We start from the raw sequence: 24,540 nt of genomic DNA on the forward strand, positions 1-24,540 counted from the left end.
CGAGGCAGGCGGATCGTTTGAACTCAGGAGTTAGAGACCAGCCTGAGCAAGGGTGAGATCCCGTCTCTACTAAAAAAAAGAAAGAAAGAAAGAAAGAAATTAGCTGGACAACGAAAAATATATAGAAAAAATTAGCTGGGCATGGTGGCGCATGCCTGTAGTACCAGCTATTCGGAAGTCTCAGGCAGTAGGATCGCTTGAGCCCAGGAGTCTGAGGTTGCTGTGAGCTAGGCTGACACCATGGCACTCACTCGAACCCAGGCAATAGAGCGAGACTGTCAAAAAACAAACAAACAAAAAAAAAAAAACCCCAGTTCAGAGACACGAAGTCACTTACTTAAATCACCCTACTAAAATAATATAACAGTCAGTGGTAGAGCTGGGATTCAAATTCAGGTTTAGGGTGTTGGGACCGACCTAAACAAGTTTGCTTCAAACTAGAATTCTACCTCTGTTCCAGTCAAGGAACTAAGATGGATTCTAAATCCCATGTAAACATAACAAGAGTTAGAGAGAAGGGGATGAAAGTTTCATCCAAGCCATAAAAGACACCAAATAAAGTAGGAAGAGCCTACTGACTAGTAGAAGAACACTGTCCATTCTACCTCCCTGCCTTGGTCCACATTGACTCAGTTTGTACGGGGCAGAAATAAAAGGTGCTGGGACTCAATGACTACAGATGAGCAGAAGTCAACTGAAATCCAAGATAATAAGAAGTTTTAATCAATTGGACAGGAGAGCATGGACTGGAATATTAGGAGAATGAGAAGTCCAAAAACAGATAGAGTCAATGCTAAAAGTGCACTAAGGCTGCAGAACAAGATCTTGTACTCTACGTATGCATAACAAATTACACCGAAATTTTATACCAAAAATTTAACAGCTTAACACAAAAAAAAGTTTCTGTGGGTCAGGAATCTGGGAGTGCCTTAACTGGGTCCTTTGGACTCAAGGTAACTCATGATGTTGTCCATCAAGTGTCACTGGGTCTATAGTCATCTAAAGGCTTGATTGGGCCTATAGGATTCGGTTCCAAGGTGGTTCATTCACATCTGACAAGTTAGTGCAGGTTGTTGACAGGAGACCTCAGTTTCTTATCACCTCTCTATAGAGCTGCTTAGATGCACTCATGACAGGACAACTGGCTTGACAGAAGGTGAGTGATTCAAGAGAGATTATGCCATAGAAACCACAATGTCTTGTATGAAATAGCCTCTGAAGTCACACATTATTGTCACAATATCCTATTGATTACATAGGTCAGCCCTATTCAGTTAGCAAGGGAACTAAAAAGAGGTGTGAATACCAGGAGGTGAGAGTCATTGGGTATTATCTTGGAGGCTGGCTATCACACACTGATCGCTAGGAGATTAATGTTTATTTTGAAATTTGGTCAAGGGTACATACCTCTACTTATCCTCCCAGAAAATCTCAAAAGTGATAATAATTGTGAAATAATGAAAATTTCTTTTTGTACTTAATTAAAAATGAAATGCTTGACTTCTGATTTCCAGTCCAGGATTTATGGGGCTTGGAAATTGTTATTCTTGCCCTCACAAGATAAAAAGGTGAAAAAACTGAAATCAACAACTTTTCTTAAATCCGTCAGAGAATTGAGTTCACAGGGCAAATCACTACCCCCGAAACTGGAGAAACAGACAAGATACAGAAAATTATAATCTATCAGAGCAGATGCTCATGAGCAGAAACCTCCATGGAAACAAGTACTAGGATAGGAAAATCTAAACTGTAGTTGACTAATTGCTGGAGGCTCGGTGTGGACAAGATGAGGGTTAAAAACCTCAGGGGGACGAAGTCTTATGAAGACCCCTACACTTTTTTAAGTTTTACCGCTAGCAGCCCTAGCACAGAAAAATCCCCTCCTGCTTTCAGCGCAGGGAGTGGAAAAGTAGCTATTTTAAAATATGCCCAGCGTGTTCTGTTTTTCTTTACAAGGCATGCACTCATGAAAAAAACTTATTTTGCCAGAGCCTAATCAACTGAGGTTTAACCAGAGTCTAAGTAATCTAAAAGAAGAAAAGTATCCACCTCCAGTCTTAGGATTTCGTGCCTTATCTAAGGGGGGTGAGAGGGAGACTGAGAAGCACTGTGAAGGGTCACAGCCTGGGGATCTAGGCTCATTAAAACTGAGACCTAAATGGAATGCTTCCCTCCCTCTGCACCTTACCACCACATTAATATAGCTCCTGTTTGATAACATCAGAGCATAACAAAAAGTCTTGAATGTCTCAGACCTTATTTAATAAAAAGTCTCTAGGGAGGCCCAAAGACAATAGCGGACATAAAGATACAAGAGGAAATTGTAGATACTGAAACCTACAGACAGACTAGATCCGAGCCAGATAAATATAAAACTTCAAACTTGAAGCCTATTTCACTGTATCTTTTACCTAGTACCTTGTGTCCCACATTTAACAAAAAATTACAAAACATGCTAAAAGATGAGAAAACACAGGCTGAAGAGACAGAGCAAGCGTAAGACCAGACTGAGCTATGGCAGAGATGTTTTAATTATTAGACTAGGGATTGAACACAACTATGATTAGTATGTGAAGGGCTCTGATGGGAAAACCGAACAACTTGGAAGAACAGACAGATAATGGAAACTCTAAGAAAGATTCAAAAGGAAATGCTAGAAATCAAAAATTGTAACAGAAATGACCAATGTCTTTTAATAACCTCATCAATAGACTGGAAATGGCCAAGAAAAGAATCAGTGAGATTGAAGATATGTCAATAAAAACTTCTAAAAATGATATGGAAAAACAAAGAAAAAAACAGAATAACCTTGTAACTTTGAAAATAGTCCACTACTCTGAGAGTACCAAATTAATAAATTACATATACACTTATCTTATTAAGAAACCATCTATTTTTTATATCTTCTTTATTACTTCTAGTTTTAATTTCTTTTGCTATTATGATTTTTCAAATACACTTGTCAGACTTAAAAGCCGTTTTTTTGATTGTTTTGTTTTTTTATTTCATCGCCAAGAAATAGTTCTACGGTTAAATTAAATTTTGAATTCTATCATTTTCACTTTGTCTAAGGAATTAATTTCTACCTTTAGCTTTGCTATCTCTTTCCCCTCACTTTCCTTTAATATATTTTATTGTGCTTTTTCTATCTTCCCAATTGGAGGATAGTTCATGATTTTTCTGTTAGCTTTCGTGTAATAACTGTATAGCTTTTGTACAATAATAAAGTAATTGTAGCTTTTAAAGCTATGTTTTTTCTAAATGAAGTTTTAGCAATATTACAAGATTTGATAGCTTCTACCCTGATTGCTGTTATAATGCTGTGCACTTTTTGTTTTGATATTCTTATTTACTCAATCCTCATTTTAAATAGCTGTGTGGTGATGGTGATGAATCCTTTTAAATAGTTAACACTTCATTGTTTATACCTAGATTTATTGCACCATCGGAGAGAATACTTTGTATAATTTTAATTTTGCATTTGGGGAATTTAGTGAGGCTAGTACTGGTTGCTTAATAATTTGCTTTTTTTATAACCTTGGTAGAAATTTATAAACTATTTCCTTCAGAGGATGTTTGAACATGAAAAATAATGATGGTACTACATTGTAGCATGTTAAATATAAAAGAATCCATGAGTCCATAATGATGCTCACAAAGAGGGCAGGAATGAAAGGTTTTCTTTACACATGAATGACAGCTAATGATATGTCCACCAAGTTTAGATTTGAATTAAATTATTAAAATATATTTTAAATGCTCTGGCACCATAATTATCAAATTTCATATAAAACACCTGCTTATACATGTTTTCAATATTGAGTTTGTAATAAAATCATATTATCATAATTATGTTAAAATATTAATATACAAAATATAAATATTAAAATACCAAATATTCTACAAATTTCCATGTATGTTTGAAATAAGGACGCAATTTTCTCTGAATTTATTTATTTATTTATTTTTTCTCCCCGCCCTGCCACCTCTGAATTTTTATTTAAAATTATTTTTGTGCATTTGCCTGCCAGTAGTAGATCACCCTTTTATTTTTATTGCGAAATGTGTTATACATGAATGTGTATGGTTAAAAAATAAAAAAATGAGCACCCATACTATCAATGTCTTTAAAACTGCCTGTGTGCCTTTCATATAAAAACACCTATCTTTCCCCTAGAAGAACCACTATTCTAAATTTTGTATTATTCCCTTGATTTCATCTGTAACTTAAAAACCATAAAAATGTGATCACTACTGCTTTCTTTTAGAAAGTTTTTATTAAACTGAAAAATTCTTACAAAAGGTGACTCAGTAATCTCATGAATGAGAATACACCAGATTGTATGCATACTATTTCTGCCCAAAATGCTTAATCTGTATCTAAATTGGTAAATACTAAAATAGTCCATTTAACAGATACATTTTCCCCTTTGTAAACAAATAGTTAAACTACAGAGCGATACTTTTAAACTATGGGAATGTTATATTCTGCAATAACATTACATTAATGATCCTTGCCTGAATCTATTATATTGATAGCTGTAAAATGGTTATTTTCTATCATTCCTTTTATTAATACATTTATTAGCTGTCATTCACATGTAAAGAAAAGCTTTTCTTCCTGCCCTCATTTTAAGTATCAATATAGACTCATGGATTCTTTTTTATTTAATATAAGATATTACCATTATTTTTTTTTGATGGTTACACTGCTCCGGCTGTGTTCAGTGGGAGTCCCTTTTGACATGGGACATTTTGACATGCCACCATGATTCTTTGAATGCTTGCTTTTTAATGCAACATTCTGTTCTCACATAGGATTATCTGTACCTTGCATGCTCCAGACTTAGAATTAGTTATTTTTCTACGGAGTTCCATTCCCTTTTATGAAAAATAGAATTTAGATGCCAAGATCTGGGTGGTAAGGGTGCTCATTACTACAAGGGTGGTCTACCCTCTGTGTAATTCTAATGGACACTGTAAGGAAATCTATATTTTTAAGAAATCATAAGTTCATACTAATATTCCAATTGAAATGTCACATTAAGTATTCTTCCTCATTTTCTCCCATTCCATATTTGTACGTCCCTAGAGAAGAGAATATAAGTATTTATTTTTGTCACTAAAAATGACTGGAGGACTTTGTTTTAGAAGTGTAATGAAATCTTCCAAGTTTTTATACATAGTAAAGAAATATCTTCCTCTCTCTGAATAAATGTTGATGGGGCAATGGGACTAATTTGCTTATGATTTTGTTACCCAATATGTCATGCTTGTTTGATGCACTGGCTACACATTTATTATATGATTACTCAATATTTCTAAATTATTTTCTATACATATGCCTGGGAAGCTTAATTAATATACTTTTACCACCTCATAAAAAGGAGGAAAAATTAAAATGTAGTTTCAATAGTTGTGAGACTCATGTGTAAATCACAACTCTTCAGATTACACAACAACAGGATGCATTCTTCTTGGGATTTTACCAAAACAGGACAATTAACCTACATTTTTTCTCGATATAATTATGATCACTTGGTCGGGGAGCTGGGAAGCAAGCAGGAAAGATATCCTAATAAGATATTCAGACAGATTTTCTGTTGGGTTTTAAAAGGAAACTGGTTTTAGTTTTACAATAAAGTTCAAAGGTTTATAATGATTATCAGAAAATTAAAGCAGCTGGAAAGATCATTTAGGTGTTTCATACTAAAATACAAAAAACAAAAAACAAAAACCTAAACGGAACAACACAACAAAATGAGAGTCTTTTTTGTTCATAAAACGCAAAAGGCTCAGCAGGAGATTCAGCTGCCAAACATGAAAAAAGTGTTAGTTATATGAAGCATATTTGCATGAAATAAAAAATATTGGCAATCATCATCTCAAATATATAATGGTAAATAAACAGAACCATATATCATATTTTTTTTCCTACATAGCAAATGACAATACAATTTGTCTGCACTAGAGACATACTTTCACAGAAAAACATTACTGACAGTGTTTTGAGGAGACCCTTTTATTACTCCACCATATATAAGTTGTTTGATGTTATGGGGCGATGTCAGTATAGTCCAGTTTTTTCAGTCTCCTTAATAACTATGTTGAATTATTAGATTGATCACTCAGTGATTAAGATATCTGAAGATTGTATATTTGTAATCACAGATAGGAAGTAAATGTAAGTAGTGTAATGGTTATCTTACTGTCAAGGTCTAGTACAACATTATGTTGAGAAAATGTCCTAGTAATGGCTACTTGAGTCTTAACTTTATCTGGGAACCTCTTCCTGTATTCAATTTTCCAAATTTCCATTTAAAGTAGGAAGGAGAAGTAGAGTTGATAAGAAAAAAGAGCAAAAATGAAACTGGATAGAATGACTTGTAGGCTGTAAAAGTTAGAAAAATAGATTCCAATATCCATAAGCATATTTATACATTATATTCATGTAGACAATGTTAGACAATGTACCTTAACTGATTCTTACATTTTCATTATTAATCTGCTGTCCGTTTTTTAACTTAAATTGTATATAAAGTAACAAGCAAAATATCTTGGGAGGCACATTAACATTTTGCTAATAGATACATTAAGGAATATATTTCTTTTTAACAGCTTAATTACATCTACAGAGAAAAATATAAACGGTAAGTAAATTTACAGGAGCCCTCCTTTAGATAATCTTTCACCTTATATACACATAGAAATCCCTTTGTTCTTTGAAATAGGAATCTATCCTTTTTTAAGGTAATACATAACAAATTAGTATAAATGACAAGCATCATGCTACATACTTATGTCCATTAAGATAGATAATTGACTACATTTTCACAGGGTAATTATGAAAAGGGTCTGAAGCCTAACCTATAAACAGCAACAAAAAATCACAAACACTGGAACATCTTTTACGTACTCAAGATTTCTGCAACTGGTAAGAGGGAATCATTTTGTCCACTGAATGGAGGATATTGGAGCACAAATGATAATGGAGTAATTCCCAAAGTAGAAGAACAAGTGATGTTTACAGAATCCTGGTTCATGATGATAGTAGAATTGTCTTGCACTTCCCTTTACTACCTCTTCATTGTTGAGGGTAAATATCTTTATGGAGCCAGAGCTAAAACTTCAATAGGTTAGCCTGTGGCTGTAAGCAATACTAAGAGGTTTTTTGTTTGATCTGAGCAGACAAAGCCTCCATGTTATGGAATGTTCAGGAACACGTTAAACAGGTTTCCAGCCATGCTCCCTGATAGGAATTTGGTCCATAGCCCTCATGGAAAAGAAAACAATCGTATCTATAGATGGGGTCCAGATTTGACTGATGGAATGGGGGATGATGGGATGGAAGGCAGATATGAAAGGCGAACAACAGGGACTCTATAAGCAATTCATCATACATGAGAAAGATGCCTGCTAGGGTGGGTCACATTCAAAACATAACCTCATTGATCATTTCCAGAATTGTCTTTAGTGTTGCTGCTTGTGTATTTTTGGATATAAATTTAAGAATCAGCATTTCACTGCTTCCAGATTAAAAAATACCTGATAGTTTTCTTATTGGAACCATGTTATATTTATAAATTCTCTTGAAAACAATGTACATTTATGTAATGTTAAATCTTTCTACACTGAAATGTCATGGGCCTGCCTATGTGTTCTTCAATTTGTTGAATTCTTTTTAATGTTTAATAGTTTTCTTCAACACTACTGAGCTATATACTGGAAAACAGTTAAACTGGTAAATTTAACAGTGTGTATTTTAACACAAAGGTAAAAAAAAGAGGAAAAATGATGAAACATTATAGATAACAAAACAAAATTAAGAAAATAAATGTTCCTGCTCTCTCTGGGGAATAGACTACATAATAAAAAACAATTTCTTCATGTCAGTATTACGTATTTGTAAATTCATTCCCAGCTAGTTCTATAACATTGTTGTTATTGTAAATGGGTTATATATACTATTCATACCCATAAACTAATATATATATTCCTCAATTTACTGAATCCTTGTATGCTTACACTGGTTTTCTCAGTTGATTTGTCTTCTATATTCCAACTTCTAGCTGATTTTACTAGTAAGGACTGTAGTATTTCTCTATGATATTGAATTTTCAGCTGAGATAAATATAGTTAATCATGTTAAAGAAGTATTGATTTATCATATTGAGTTTTTAAAATTGAGACTTTTCATTGACATTGTCAAATGCGTCTTCAGCATCTATGAAGATGAGCATATAATTTTGTCCATGGATCAATTAATATGATCAATTTTTAAGATAGATTTCCATATAGTGAACCATTCTTAATTCCTACAATAAATTCTATTCCTCTGGATGCCTCTTTCTTAAAATGTACTGCTGGATTGTGCTCATTAATATTTTGGTTATACTTTTTCCAATTATTTTTGTTAAGATATGACTCACATAACAAAATATTCACCCATTTAAAGAGTATAATTCAGTTATTTTTATTAAAATCACAAGGCTATGCAACCATGACTGCTAGTTCCAGAATATTTTTATTACACCAAAATGAAATCCGTTACCTATTAATACTCAATACTCAACCCCTTATCCAAACCCTCTGGCAGACACTAATCTCCTTTCACTCCCCATACATTTACCTATTCTAGACATTTATCAGTGGAATCATACAACATACAGGCTTTCTGTCGGTCTTCTTTCATTTAACATGATGTTTTCAGGATTCACTCATGTTGTTGCATTTATTAGTACTTCATTCTCTTTAATACTGAATGATATTCCATTGTATGGCTATACCACATTTATTTGTACATTCACCCATTGATAGACATTTCGATTTTTCCACTCTTCAGCTATTACAAATAGTCCTGCTATGACTTATGTACAAAATTTTATGCAGATATAATTTCTCTATTGTTATGATATTATACCTAGGAGTACTGTTACTGGATTGCACGGCAGCTTCCTGTTTAAAATTTAAAGGAATTGCCAAACTTTTCCAAAATGGATGTATCATTTTATAGTCCAACCAATAATATATGAGGGTCCAAATTTCTCCATATCCTTGAATACACTACTGATTGTCTGTCTTTTTAAATATAATCAACCAAGTGAATGTGAACTGGTAGCTAATTGTGATGTTGATTTCTATTTTTCTAATAACATTTGAAGCTACACACCTTTTCATGTGCTTTTTGGTCATTTCTATCTGTTTATAAGAAATGTCAACTGAATTTCATTGGCTATTTTTAATTAAAAGGTTATTTGTCATTTTATAATCTAATGTAGACTTCTATATATATTCTGGATACTAAACCCTTGTAATATATATGTTTTGCAAATATTTTCTCTCATCCTGTGGGTTGTCCTTTAATTTTCATGATAGTATCCTTCAGAACATATACATTTTTAAATTGATACAATCCTATTTTTTTTTCAGTATAAGGCATTACTTTTAATCTTATTTTTTTATTTTAAGGAGTGTGCATCACACTCCTTCTGTATGTATACACCCATTCGACTAATGTTTTTCCTAAATGTGCTCTTAAGTCATTATCAGTGAAACCAATTTGACGGTGAGTACATGTGGTGCTTATTTTTCCATTCTTGGGATACTTCACTTATTAGAATGGGATCCAGCTCTTAGTGATTAACAGCCTATTGTCAAATGTTTAGGTTACATATATTGCCTTTGCCACACCTGAGTCAGAGATTCAAGGGAAGCTTCAAGGGACATCCCCCATAGGGTGCGCACTACACCCATTAAGTGTGTATATACCCATCCCCTCTTCCCCCCTCCCATCTGCCCAACAAACGATGAATGATACTGCTATATGTAAGAATAAGTGTTGACCAATTAATAGCAAATTGATGGTGAGTACATATGGTGCTTGTTTTTTCATTATTATGATATTTGACTTAGTAGAATAGACTCCAACTCTACCCAGGATAGTACAAGAGGCGCTAGATCACCATTGTTTTTTGTGGCTGAGTAGTACTCCATGGTATACATATACCACATTTTATTAATCCAGTCATGTATTGATGGGCACTTGGGTTGTTTCCACATCTTTGCAATTGTCAATTGTGCTGCTATCAACATTCTACTGCAGATGTCTTTTTTATAGAATGTCTTTTGTTCTTTTAGGTAGATGCCCAGTAATGGGATTGCTGGATCAAATAGTAGGTCTACTTGTAGCTCTTTGAGGTATCTCCATATTACATTCTATAGAGGTTGTATTAGTTTGCAGTCCCATGAGCAGTGTAGGAGTGTTCCTATCTCTTCTGAACCACACCAACATTAATTGTTTTGGGACTTTTTGATAAAGGCCATTCTCACTGGAGACAAGTGATATCTCACTGTGGTTTTGATTTGCATTTCCTGGATGATTAGAGATGTTGAACATTTTTTCCATATGTTTGTTAGCCATTAGTCTATCTTCTTTTGAAAAGTTTCTGTTCATGTCCTTTGCCCACTTTTTGATAGGGTTGTTTGATTTTTTTCTTGCTGATTTTCCTGAGTTCTAAATAGATTCTAGTTATCAGTCCATTATCGGATGTGTAGCATGCAAGAATTTTTTCCCATTCTGTAGGTTGTCTGTTTGCTCTTGTGACAGTTTCTTTGGCTGTGTAAAAACTTTTTAATTTAATCAGGTCCCATTTATTCATTTTTGTTGTTGCTGTGATTGCCTTTGGGGTCTTCTTCATAAATTCTTTGTCTAGGCCAATGTCTATAAGAGTCTTTCCCACATTTTCTTCTAGAATTCTAAGTTTCACACCTAAGATTTAAGTCTGTTATCCACCATGATTTGATTTTTGTGAGAGGTGAAAGGTGTGGGTCTTGTTTCAGTCTTCTACATGTGGCTATCCAGTTTTTCTAGCCCCATTTGTTGAATAAGGATTCTTTTCCCCAGAGTATGTTTTTGTCTCCTTTGTCAAAGATTAGATGGCTTTACACAATGAGTGCATTGCGCACCATTTGGGGAATGGTAACGCTTGAAGGTGCTGACTCAGGAAGGGGAGGGTGGGGAAGGGAGGGATATATACCTACACAATGGGTGCAACGTGCACTATCTGGGGAACAGACACACCTGGAGCTCTGACTTGTGGGGAAAGGCGGTACATGGGCAACGTATGTAACCTGCAATTCTGTATCCCCCATAACAATAAGATGAAATAAAAAAAAAAAGATTAGATGGCTATATGAGGATAGTTTTATATTTGGATTTTCTGTTCTGTTCCACTGGTCTGTGTCCCTGCACTTGTGCCAATACCAGGCAGTTTTAAGAACCACAGCCTTGTAGTATAGTTTGAAGTCTGGCAAATTAATACCTCCCATTTTGTTCTTCTTGCCTAGAATTGCTTTTGCTAAACGGGGTCTTCTCTGGTTCCATACAAAGCGTAAAATTTTTTCTATATCTGTGAAAAATGATGTTGGTAATAGGGATTGCATTGAATCTGTAGATCACTTTGGGTAGTATAGACATTTTAACAATCTTGATTCTTCCAATCCATGAACATGGTATGGTTTTCTACCTGTTTAGATGTTCTCCAATTTCCTTCCTCAATGTTTCATAGATCTCCCTGTAGAGGTCTTTTACCTCCTTAGTTAAATGTACTCCTAAGTACTTTATTTTCTTTGTTACTATTGTGAAGGGTATTGAGTCCTTAATTTGGTTCTCCGTTTGAATGTTATTGGCATATATGAATGCCTCTGATTTGTGTGTATTGATTTTGTATCCTGACACTCAACTTAATTGATTTATCAGTTCCAGGAGTCTCTTGGTTGAATCCTTGGGGTTTTCTAGATATCATGTTATCACCAAAGAGTGAGAGTTTGATCTCTTCTGTCCCAATTTGGACACCTTTGATTCTTCTCTCTTGCCTGATTGCTCTCGCAAGGAATTCCAGGACTATGTTGAAAAGTAATGGGGACAGTGGGCAGCCTTGTCTGGTTCCAGTCTAAGTGGGAATGCTTTCAATTTTTCCCCATTCCATATGATGTTGGTTGTGGGTTTGTCATATATGGCTTGTATCATTTTTAGATAGGCCCCGTCTATGCCTATTTAGTTAAGCATTCTTATCATAAAAGGGTGTTCCATTTTGTCCAATGCTTTTTCTGCATCTATTGAGATGATCATAGGGTCTTTATTTTTGCTTCTATTTATGAGGTGAATTATATTTATAGACTTGTGTATGTTGAACCATCCCTGCATCTCTGGAATCAAGCCGACTTGGTAATGATGGATTATTTTCTTGATAAGCCCTGGGATTCAACTTGCTAGGATTTTGTTGAGAATTTTTTGCATCTATATTCATAAAGGATATTGGTCTGTAGTTTTCTTTTTCTGTTGCATCCTTTCCTGGTTTTGGTATCAATGTTATGTTGGCTTCATAATATGTGATGGGGAGAATTCCGCCCTATTCAATTTTGGAGAATAATTTTTATAGGATAGACACCAGTTTTAAATTGTAGGTGTGGTAAAATTCAGGTGTGAACCCATCTGGTCCAGGGCTTTTCTTTTTTGGGAGGTTTTTTATTAGTGTTTCAATTTCAGTTCTTGATATTGGTCCATTCAGGAATTCTAGTTCTTCCTGGTTGAGCATAGGAAGGTTGTGTGTTTCTAAAAATTTTTCCATTTCCTCCACATTTGCCAATTTGTGTGCATAAAGGTTTTTGTAGAATTCATAGATGATATCTTGTATCTCTGTGGCATCATTTGTAAGTTCTCCTTTCAGGTTCCTGATGGAGGTCATTAGAGATTTTTCTTTTCTACTCTTCATTACCCTAGCCAGAGGCGTGTCTATTATCTTTTCAAAGAACCAACTTTTTGTTTTATTAATCTCATGTATAATTGTCCTGCTGTCCACTTCATTTAGTTCTGATTTGATCTTATTAATTTCTCTCCTTCTGCTGGGTTTAGGGTCAGACTGTTCTTCTTTCTCCAGCTCTTTGAGTTTATTGATTAGGTTGTCTATTTCTAAGTTTTCTGTCTTTTTGATATAGGCATTTATGGACATAAATTTTCCTCTCAGGACTGCTTTAGCTGTGTCCCATAGATTTTGATAACTTGTGTCTCCTTTGTCATTTAATTCACAGAGTCTTTTGAATTCCGACTTGATTTGTTCATTCATAAAATAATTATTCAGGAGAAGGTTGTTTAGCTTCCATGACTTTCAGTAGGAATGAGAATTTCTGTTAGGTTTAATTTCTACTTTTATTCTGCTTGATCTGAGAAGATCCATGGTATAATTTCTATTTAAAAAAAATTTTTAAGACATGCTTTGTGTGTTAGGATATGGTCAATCTTAGAGAATGTCCCATGAGCTCATGAGAAGAACGTATCTTCAGTGGATTTTTGGTATAATGTCCTGTAAATGTCAGTCAGGCCCATTTGTTCTAGCGTTCTGTTATTATTTCATTGTTTATTTTTTGTTTGGCGGATCTGTCCTGTGCTCTCTCCGGCTATTATAGTGTTGCTGTTTATCATTTGGTTTAGATCAAGTCGGGTTTGCTTTATGAATCTCGGTGCACTTAAGTTGGGTGCATATATATAAAGTATAGTTATGTCTTCTTGTTGAATTGTACCCTTCAGCAGTACATAGGGACCATCTTTGTCTTTCATTACTTTTGTTGATATAAAAACTAAGTTATCGGAGATTAAAACTACCATGCCAGCTTTTTTTTCGCTTCCATTTGCTTGAAATATTGGTTTCCACCCTTTTCTTTTCAGTCTAAATGCATCTTTGTAGGTTAGATGAGTTTCCTGAAGACAGCAGATCCCTGGCTTGTATTTTTTTATCCATTGGGCCAGCGGCCAGCCTATGACTCTTGCGTGGGAAATTCAAGCCATTCACATTTATTGAGACAACTGATAAGTGGGGCAGATTTCTGTTCATACTGTTTGGTAGAACTTCATTGCTATGTTTTCTCTCTTGAGCTATTGTGGTATCTGGCCTTTGATCTTTAGCTCGAGTAGTTTTACATTCATGGGTCTTTTTTGTGCTGGTCAGTGTATAACTCTTGTTTTGAGTACTTCTTGGAGGGCTGGTCTTGTATTCGTGAATTCATTCCCTCAGTCTTTGTTTATCTGAGAATGTCTTCATTTATCCTTTGTATACAAAACTTAGCTTGGCTGAGTACAAGATTCTAGGCTGGGAATTATTCTGTTTCAGAAGAGTGAGGATGGGGCCCCAGTCTCTTCTTGCTTGTAAGGTTTCAGTTGAGAAATCTGGCGTTATTTGGATGGGCTTTCCTTTGTATGTTACTTGTTTCTTTCTCCCTACAGCTCAAAGAAGGGACTCTTTAGTGGATATTTTGGTCAGTCTGATGACTGCATGACGTGGTGTCTTCCTATTTGAAATGAATCTGCCAGGGGTCCTTTGAGCTTCTTGAACCTGTATATCTAGACTTTTAGCAAGGCCTGGGAAATTTTCCTAAATTATATCTTCAAATAGCCTATTCAACCCTTGCTTATCTTCTTCACCCTCACAAATACTCATAACTCTCACGTTAGGCTTCTTCACATTAATGCCACATTTCTTGTTTGCTCTGGTCTTTTCTCTTATTTCTTTGCTCTATCTCTGTGACTGACTTATTTAATTGGAAAGTGTTATCTTCGAACTCTGAAATTCTTTCTTCTGTTTGATCTACCCTGCTCTTGAGGCTTTCCACTGTTTTTTGTAGCTCCCTTAATAAATTCTTCATTTCCAGAAGTTTGGTTTGATTTTTCTTTAATATTTCGATTTCTTTATTGAATTTTTTTTCCAAGTCCTGGATTATTTTTTTCTGGTTTCCCTGTGTTGCTTATCCATTTTTTTCTTGCTTATCCATTTTTTCTTGCTTATCATTCAGCTTTCTTAAAATCCATGTTTGAAATTCTTCCTGTGACATTTTAGTGTTCTGAATTTGGTCTGTGTCCAGTGCTAGAGAGCTGCTGTTCCTCTTTGGGTGTGTGATTTCTGTTTGATTCTTTATACAACCAGAGTTCTGTCACAGAGTCCTTCCCATCTGGATCCATGGTTACGTCTCTCCTTTCACCTTTTGTCTGGATAGTAATATGCCTTGTGCTCTGTTCCTAGGCTGCATGACAGCCTAGATGTGTTGCTTCCTTCGTCACTAGTGGGATCCACTTATGTGTTGTTCAGGATTCTTCTACCACAATTGGGGGGCTGTTCCTGGTGGGTCCAGCCCCAGAGTATTATTGTTTGACCTAAAACCGGTTTGATGAGTTAAGTCACTGGGCTGACTTTTTATCTGCAGCCAAGATTCACACTGGTTGCAGAGAGAAAGTGTCTTTTTCTTGTCTCCCCCATTCAAGAGGTGGTGTCTACCTCTTTCCACATGAAAGATACTGGCGGGGGGCGGGGTATGGGGGCGGCCTCTGTTCGGCAGTGTCCCAGCTGCTGCAGATCCCATGGGCGATTGTCTGCCCCACCACAATGTCTGCAAGGTACAATCTCTAATCTCTCACAACTGGGAAAGCACTCAGAGTTCACACAAGGGAAGACCTCCTAGCCAGAGTCCGCGGACTAGGGCAGGGAGCTGCCTGGCACCCTACTGCACTGCAGCAGCTAGGCGGTGGACCCCGAAAATGTCAATAGCCCGTCCACAGATCACCAGCAGTGGGGTGAATGTTCAGGGGTTGGCAGGGGTTGTCCTCTAGAACTGGGGGCTGTATTGTCAAGATGCCCCCTTGTCTCATTTGTCCCCCTCCCACAATCTCACGCTTGTTCTGCAGGGGCTCTCGTTCTTTCTGATCCACCCTGAGTGGGCCTAATAGCCCGCAACGGCTTCCAGGTTAGAGTCCCCTAATTAGTTTTCATCTCCGTCAATCTGGACCCTCTGAAGTGTAGAGACAGTTTAGCTGTCTCTTAACTGCCTCCAGCGGTAGCCCAGACCATTCCCTCCCCCACCAAGTGCAGTCCTGGAACAGAGCTCCGGAGCTAAAGATGCTTCCCGCTAATGTCTCCTCTCGACAGAGCCCCACATCTCCCGCGGTGATTTTGCACCGACTTCAGGCAGATCGCTGACTCAGTGGGCGTGGAGGTCAGTGGGGAAGCAAGACGTTCTCCTGTTGGACTGATCCCACCTCACTCGCTGGTGAGGCAGACACAGCCATCCCATGCTCTACTCTCTATTGTTTGTCTCGCACTCTCCAAATTTTCAATCTTATCTCCCATTCACCTTCTCTTTTTCTTGTTTTTTTGTGTACCAGGCTGATTCTCCCTGGATTCACACCGCTGTTCTTGTCGGGGAGCGATCCACTCGTGTTGTAGCAGGTCGAGATGTATGCCTTCCTCTCTGGGAGCACGAATCCAGGAAGTTACCTCCACTCCACCATCTTTTCTGAGCGTAAAGTTTTATTGTCTACCAGTGTATTTTTATTTATTTCTCCTCTCCTAAGATTTCTGATGTATGAATGCTGTTACTATGTTACTCATTATCAGATACCTCATGATATTTTATTTTATGTGTGAATTACATTCTTTATCACTGTAAAGTGTTCTTCTCTGTCCTTTTTAATGCCTTTGGTCTTATTTCTACCTTTTTCTAAATATGAAGAACCTGATCTTTGCCTTCTTTATGTTTACATTCACATGGTATATATTTGTACTCGCCAGCTTTGTGAGTCACTTTGCTTTAGGTGTATCTTTTGTATATACATCATAGATAATAGTTTTGGATTATGATCCAATCTTAAATTCTTCTTTCCTTTAAATTAGTGAGGGAAGTCTATTTACCATAACATTCTGGTAAAGGTGAATTTCTTCTTGTTTTATAATAAAATAATTAAAGTAGCCTTTCTCAGTATTTTCTTTTGTATAATCACACATAAACTATTACTTACCTCAACTATTACTATGCCTCATTATATTTAAATAGCTTCTTTTTATTCCCATCTATTAGAAACGAAGTAATCAATACAGGTACTCTACCTGCACATTCTTTCCCCTACTCCTCCCAACTGGTATTAATTACATGATTTCTATATTTTTAAGGCATATGACATTTATATTCTGTTTTGTCAATCTATTCCTACTCATATTTTGATCTTAATCATACAGTTAAATGTATTCAAAGTTCATTGCCAATCTTTTGGTTTAATTTTGTCATCATCACTTTTTTGGCCCAAATTGGTCCTCCTGCAGTGTTCTCATAAAAGCATACAGAAACAGTAAGTCTCTGAAAACTTGCCAGTTGAAAACCATTTGTCTGTACACTTTACACATGAAGGACAGTTTGGCTGGATATAAATCATTGGCTCACATTTTCTTTCCTTGAATACCTTGTAAATGTTGTTTCACTGTATTTGGGTGTCAAATTTTTCTGTGGAGAAATCTGAGGCTAGCTTAACTCTTTTCTCCCTATACATGACTTGATGTTTTTGTCTGACTGCTCAAAGAATTCTTTTTCTATCTTTAACAACCCATTATTTTACTCGGATGTTTTCCAGCATTCATTATTCTGGTTCAATTTTCTGTTACACAACCAGTATTTCTTACACAGTTCTTTCTATATGCAGCATTGCCTTCTTTTCTTAGTAGAGTTTTATTGAATAATCTATTAAAATACTTGTTTTATTCCATTGCTTTAGTTTTCTTCCTCAGACACCCCAATTACACATAACTCCACTCTCCCTTGCCTAGCTTTTAAGTCTATCAATTTCCCACACATTCCTTTTAAACTCTTTATTCATTTTATTATCATCATCACTATTTATTTTCTAATTTCTACCTTCCATGTTTCTAACCATATCTAAGAAAAAAACCTGCTTTTTTTCTCTACTCTTACAGAAAACTTCTGCGTTCAAAATGTGTGGAGATTTCTCCCCACCAAATTCTATTTTCCAATGAACCCAATTGGGTGTCCTATAATTTTAACTCAATGATTACACTATCTACCGAGATATAGTATCACATTCCAGACTGAGAGTCCAGTCCCACAAAATTGGCCCCTACTTCAGGTGCCAAACACAAGTATTAGGTTGTAACCTACACTTCTGAACAGCCAGCTATAAATCAGGGGTTCCGATGACCCTTTTCTTTTAAATTAATTAGATAAAATGGCTCACAGAACTCAGGAAATTACTTATATTTACCCATTTATTATAAACGATATAACGAACAGTACATATAAACAGCCAGATCAAAGAGATGCATAGTGTAAGGTATATGGGAAGGGGCATGGGGCTTCCATGCCTTTTCCAGGCATACCATCCTCCAGGCACACGCATGTGTTCCCAAATCCAGAAACTCTATAAACCCTGTACTGTTGGATTTTATGGAGGCTTCATAACATAGGCATGATTAATTACATCATTAGTAATTGCTAATAAACTCAAGTTTAGACCCTCTCTCATCCTTGGAGGCCAGGGAATAAGTCTAAAGTTTCCAGCACTCTAATTACATGGTTGGTTCCCTGGCAACCAACCCCCTCTTGAGGCTACCCATCAATAGTCACCTGACTAGAACAAAAAAATGCTTCTATCATCCAGGAAATGCCAAGGGATTTAGGCGCTCTATGTCAGAAGCTCCTATCACTCAGGAAATTACAAAAGTCTTAAGAGTTATGTATTAGGAACTTGGGGTCAAAGACCAAATGTTAGAAAAAAGATTCTCATAGCACCCCATCAAGGATTTTAGCAGCTCTATGTCAGGAACTGGTGGCAGACACCAATAACAAATTTTTTGTTATTTCACAGTATCACATCCAATTTTCCGTAGAATTTGTTTTCTTTTGTGATTCTACCAGCTTTGCTTTTGTTTCAAGTATTTTAATTCACACAATTATTTCACTAGAAATTCTACCTTATACTTCATTTCTTCTCTTATCACATCATTTCTTTCTTGACTGTACACTTATTATCTGTAATCTTTCTTTTAAATGTGATTGAGTCATTATTTTTAAGCCATTTGTCTTATTGAAACATTCTGGTGAATGCTGTTTTGTTTTTAAAATTTTGCTGCTCTTTTCTATATTTTTCTTATAACCTTTGTGTGTCAATGTCAGTTCCTCTTTACATTATTTTTAGGTTGATTGGAGTGGGAGCCACTCTAGCCTTCTAGGCTTTACACCCAAAGAATTTTTGCTTCTTTACTTCTATAGAAGTAGATGACTTGCAAATATGCCTTGTGCATGTGATTCTGCATCCAGCTATATATCTGATTATTTGAAATACTTTGCATATAACCCTACTAACCTATTTCTCACATCAAGTTTTCAGCCAAAAATATAGGTTTTATATTATATAGTGAGCATCTATCCTTCAGTAAGTTGTTTGTGCTGGTATTTTCTTATATCTATTACCTCTATACTAATGTGTCATTCTCCATATTTCATGTCCTCATTTCTTCCTCCGTTGTGACTTTTGACTGATCTGTGAATTATATCTGTCTCATCATCTTTTCGAACCTGTGGTTTGAGGTCATTTATGTATTGGAATCCACTCTTCTTTCTCTATTATAATAGGAAGGAAAAGACAAATATGGACAACCCTAAGACTTGATGGTGATGTGGCAATTCCCATTGAATAGGTTCTAGTTTGTCTATGAAGCCTGAGACAGGGCAGTGATGGCTTCTGTGAATATTTAGGAAGAATAAACAAGGTACAAAAAAGTGACTGCAACGAGTGAGACAGAAAAATTAAAGAAACATTTGCTAAAATTGCTAGAATTTGTTGAGTACTCATTTGTTTGTATGACCACACATGTAGGGTGATAGATACAAATCTATACGGTTGTTTGCTGCTTATCTGCTGGACAAGAGATTGATCATCTAGATTCAAAATTTCCCAGGTTAATGCCATTGAAAAAGAGGTGAACTATAATGATTATGTGATCCTAAATAGAAACACGGTTTTTAGCAAGAGGGAGGGGGAATAAAAGACTGTAACCAATATTGGGGAGCAAGGAGAATACCAAGCCTAACCTTGGAGTTATATGGATTATGAAAGGAAAAGAAAGCAGTGAAAATGGCTGGAAAAGAAAGAATTTTTCAGGAACTACTAAGTTTATTTAAGTAAATGAAGGAAACAGAGAAGCTGCAGATATAGAGGAGTTTTCTGACATTAGAAAACAGGAGTTTCTCAAACCAGAGTGAAAAGATCATAAGGAACCACTCTGAAGGGTGGTTGGCCCTTCAGAGTGGTGGATGGCCAAGAAGGGTCTTCTAGCCATCTCAAAGTTTCAGTGTTCATTAATTTTCTTAATTGTGGCTAGGAAACCATGCCCAAGTTAATACTGCTGGGGTTAGAAGTTTAACAGTACATACATTGGACAACACATATAACCTCTGTAAACGTGTATTTTCTTATTTTCATAGTGCTTTTGTAAAGATATTGGCAGATCTCACATATTTAAAGCACCAAGCATGGGGCTTCACATACCATGGGGACATGAAATTGTGCTACCTTCTTTCTCTCTCATTCACTATGGTATTCTCTGAAGGCTTCATTGACATGCAATAAAGATTTCTTTGATACATTTCAGGGAGGTCTGTCTTTAGCCCTTCCCTTTCATGGGCTGCTATTTGTGCCACCTCATCCCTCATTCCCTTTCATAGATACAGTCTCCATTTCCTACCTTCACTTCCGTTTTCACTGGAAGCTATCAAAAGACACTGTCTTCTTCATTGCTATGATCTTATTGTTAAGTTGGCTATGATCATACCTTTTCCCACAATTAGCACAGAAACATATCTGCATCATCCAATATCCTCTGCTATAGAAAATACAGGAATGTATAAACCTGCCATGGAATGTAAATTCCCAGGGCAATAGTCCTAGGTACATATGTCAACATCACTCTGCCTTCAAAATCCAAATTCCACAAAGATTTATATTATAATCATCTAAAGTGTAATATTAAGAATTAGTTGGGTAGCAATTTTAAAGATAGTTGCGTATTGAGCAAAGATTTCTCTCACTATTTGATAATTTACTCAAAAGACATTTCTATTTTTTAATGTTTCTTCTACACCTGCTTATCCTTTGACTATTATCATAATCAGGGTATAGATGACCAAAGCCACTCCATTTAGAATTGACAGGGTGCAGGCAATTAGGCATTGTTTTGTTGCTGATATATCCACTGTCATACTGTGACAAGAGCTGGCAGGAGTGAAAGATACCCTGGGAATATTTCTAGGAGATCAAATGAGAAGTCTTTCTTTGAGTGTGATAGATGTTGTTTATAGATCCCTTGAGGAGAAAGTGTCTCTCTCAATATGACTTAAATGCTTAATCTCTGTACTATGCTGAGAATATTGTCCAGGCTAAACAAATCATGTCCTTTTATTCCATTTGTATGCAACTGAACAAAGAGTTTCCATTCTAACAGCATTTAAACATTTAAACCTGACATGTCTCTATGCAGCAATGTCTCTTTCTATTAGCTGTAGATAATATAGTATATAATTATGTAACACAATCATGTACTATATTTGTAGTCTCCTCAGATAGAAGGGTGTTGAGCTATGCCAAATGAATCATGTAAAACACGTACAGATTCTTTGCTAATTGGCCAATTGTCAGGTACTAAAATTCAGAGGAATAAAAGGGCATAGTAGTTTGATATTTGCAAAATCCCTGTTTTCTACTGGTTCACAATCTTCTAAACTAAATATATACATTGACCAGATTCAGAGCACAGCTGTGCCAACTGTAAGATCAAATGCATTCTGAATTCTTATCTCCACTCTATTTTCATAGATTGCTGTGGAGTTGTGGGGAGTGACCTACTTGGTGGTTTCAGAGTAGAATGACAGTTTGTTATCCATGATTTACTGGGTGCACAGGGGCTAGTGGTGGGGGTAAGCAGGAAGGAGGAAGGAAAGTCAGAAGAAGCCACGCAATAATGACATGCTTGCTGAAAGTGACTCCTATACTACAGCAAACTATCCTCTATATTACAAAAGGTAATAAAGGGACATTATTATCAGGCAAACAAATGAATAGAAATATATTACATGATTTCTAAGGCACATAGACTTTTGATTTATTATCTTTTAAAAAAAATGCATCCAAATTGAATAAGCTAACCTCTGAATGAATTTCCTTTTAGTTATTCTGAATTATAAATTCTAACTGAGTAGCAGATGCTAAATCATAGAGAACTGCCCTGCTTATGATTACTAGCTGAACAACAAAGCTCTTCAAAGTAGGTTGGATCTTTTCTCTGCAAACTGTTCATTCAATTTAACATCACTGTATTACTAAGATGTAGAGTGGTATTCTTCCTATTGAAATGGTAGCAGCCCTATACAACTAACTGCTGGCTGGTATCTTACAAAATGTTCACTAATTTTCATACATCAAGGAAAGAACATTGCCTTGGAGTTGAAGCTTGAAAAGTAAGAAGAAAACAATAAGTCAGAACCTTTACCACATTTGGGTCATATTTTAACTTTCTCCACATTACCATAAGCAGAAAATTATATTGTTCCTCAAAGTCTATGCAAGTAAATGTCCCCTGAAAATTACCAATAAAATAGACAGGCCACACAAACAAAAGGTTTCATCTTATGCAATTGATAGAGTTAAGCTGGGTCATTACTTTAGTGATTTGAGTGCTGAATTCTCATTTCAGTTATATGTTTCTCTTTTGTCATCTCTAAAGTACAAATAATCAAATTGCCCTCGTTTTAACTCTGCAACAGAAATTACTATTATTAAAGTTTCCTGGAACTTACAAATGAGCAATAAAGAGTTTTATTCTTAAGTATTGCCTGCTGAAGGGAGCAGCTCTTATGTCTTACTGTGCTGGAGCAATGAAGTGCCAAAGCAGGGAAGTGCCAGAGTACTCCTCATAATAAAGAATGAACTCAAGGTTACAAGGAAGGTGGACACCAGCTTGTTCCTGCTGCAAACCCAATAATTTCTGATCACCCAGTTTCTTGGAATTGGCTTCCCAGTTTCTATTACTAGAGTAATACTTAAGAAGGAACAAGAATCGACATTTTATTGGATAACCCTTTTCCTTAGAATTCACATGAGTACGTAGAATCAGTGTAGAGGAAGTAGACAGAAAAAAAATATTAAATATGAGGAGAAAGGTTAAATCTCTAAGGAGCACTCAAAATGCTCCACACTGGCTTGGCTTAATGAGGTATTTTTTAGCTTTGATTTCTTTAATTCATTTGGGCTTTGCAGGAATGGAGGATGGGGATGTGGCTCAATTTATACTCAACACCCCCTAAATTAGTAAATCACAAACTGAGGCCCAGGGATTATCTATATAAGAATCACTGAGATGTTGGTTAAAAATAAAAATTCCAGAGCCACACCCAAAAACTGCTGAAAGAAAATGTCTTACAATAGAGCTCAGAAAGCTTTCTGAAGGTGGTGAAGAAAGGACCTGACCTAAGCAACTTTGCAAAACAGTGTTTTGATTAGACACTGTTGAGCTAAAGAAAATACACAAAAACAAAAAACTACAAAAACATTGGACTCTACCCAGTAAATTTGTTTCTCACAATGAAAAGGGTTAGAAATTCTGAAATTACATGTATGCTAGGTTTGAACAAATGAATAAATATATTTTAGATAATGTGAGCCAAGTTTCACACTGTCATAAAAAGAAGTCACAAATAAGTAAAGAAGGAATTCTAGAATGAACCCTGTGGTGCTGGATTAGACTTGGAGAAATCAGTATGAACTCATGTTTATTTTAAAATATATATACACACATGAATAGATAAAGGAATAAATATTGATGTGCATGTACACTTTGATCCGCATGTCTACAAATATTTCCTAGCTCTGTCCTCTGAGAGGGTGTAGAAGCAATGACACCACAGTCACAAGGAGCATACCTAGTGTTTCATTGTGAGAAACAAATTTACTGGGTAGAGTCCAATGTTTTTGTAGTTTTTTATTTTTGTGTATTGTAGTGACCAGATCTTGGTTTCTGAAAACCATTCTCCAATAAAAGGAACCAAGGACATTTGGAAAATCTTTAGCATCTGTAGCATCTTGTGATGTATAAAAGTAAGGAAGTTTTCAAGAAAAAAAAAGAGAACGGACATAGGAGACAGTCTAAAAGAACTCCCAGTGACCAAAGGTAGAACAATTTGAGTAACAAAATAAACAATAATATTGGAATACAATCCAAAGAATAAATATCTATGAGTCCACACTGATATAAATAATGAGAATGAAGGGATAAATCTTTTTACACAAGAATTACAATTAATAAATGTAGAAGGAATGAGGGAACTAGAAGAGCACCATTAGAATAACATAGTAATAATTCTTGTAGGCAGTATCAAAAGATGAATGCTAAAAGTAGTGGGTGAAACTTTAAATAAAAAAAGAAGATATGTTGACAGCCTCAAAGTTTCTTCCCCAAAATACTAATTGCTATAGTTGTTTTCTAACATATGTCCATAAATTCTTTGATATTCCTCCTTACAGCAGGTGGAACTTAATTCCTTTCCCCTTGAGTGTGACTGGATTTAGTGACTCATTTCTAGTGAAAATATTATGGAAACAGAAAAATAGTAACTTTGCAGTGTATAAAACTAGCATACACCACTTTGACTAGTCACTAA

The sequence above is a fragment of the Eulemur rufifrons genome, chromosome 30, assembly GCF_041146395.1.
Source record: "Eulemur rufifrons isolate Redbay chromosome 30, OSU_ERuf_1, whole genome shotgun sequence".
NCBI lineage: Eukaryota > Metazoa > Chordata > Mammalia > Primates > Lemuridae > Eulemur > Eulemur rufifrons.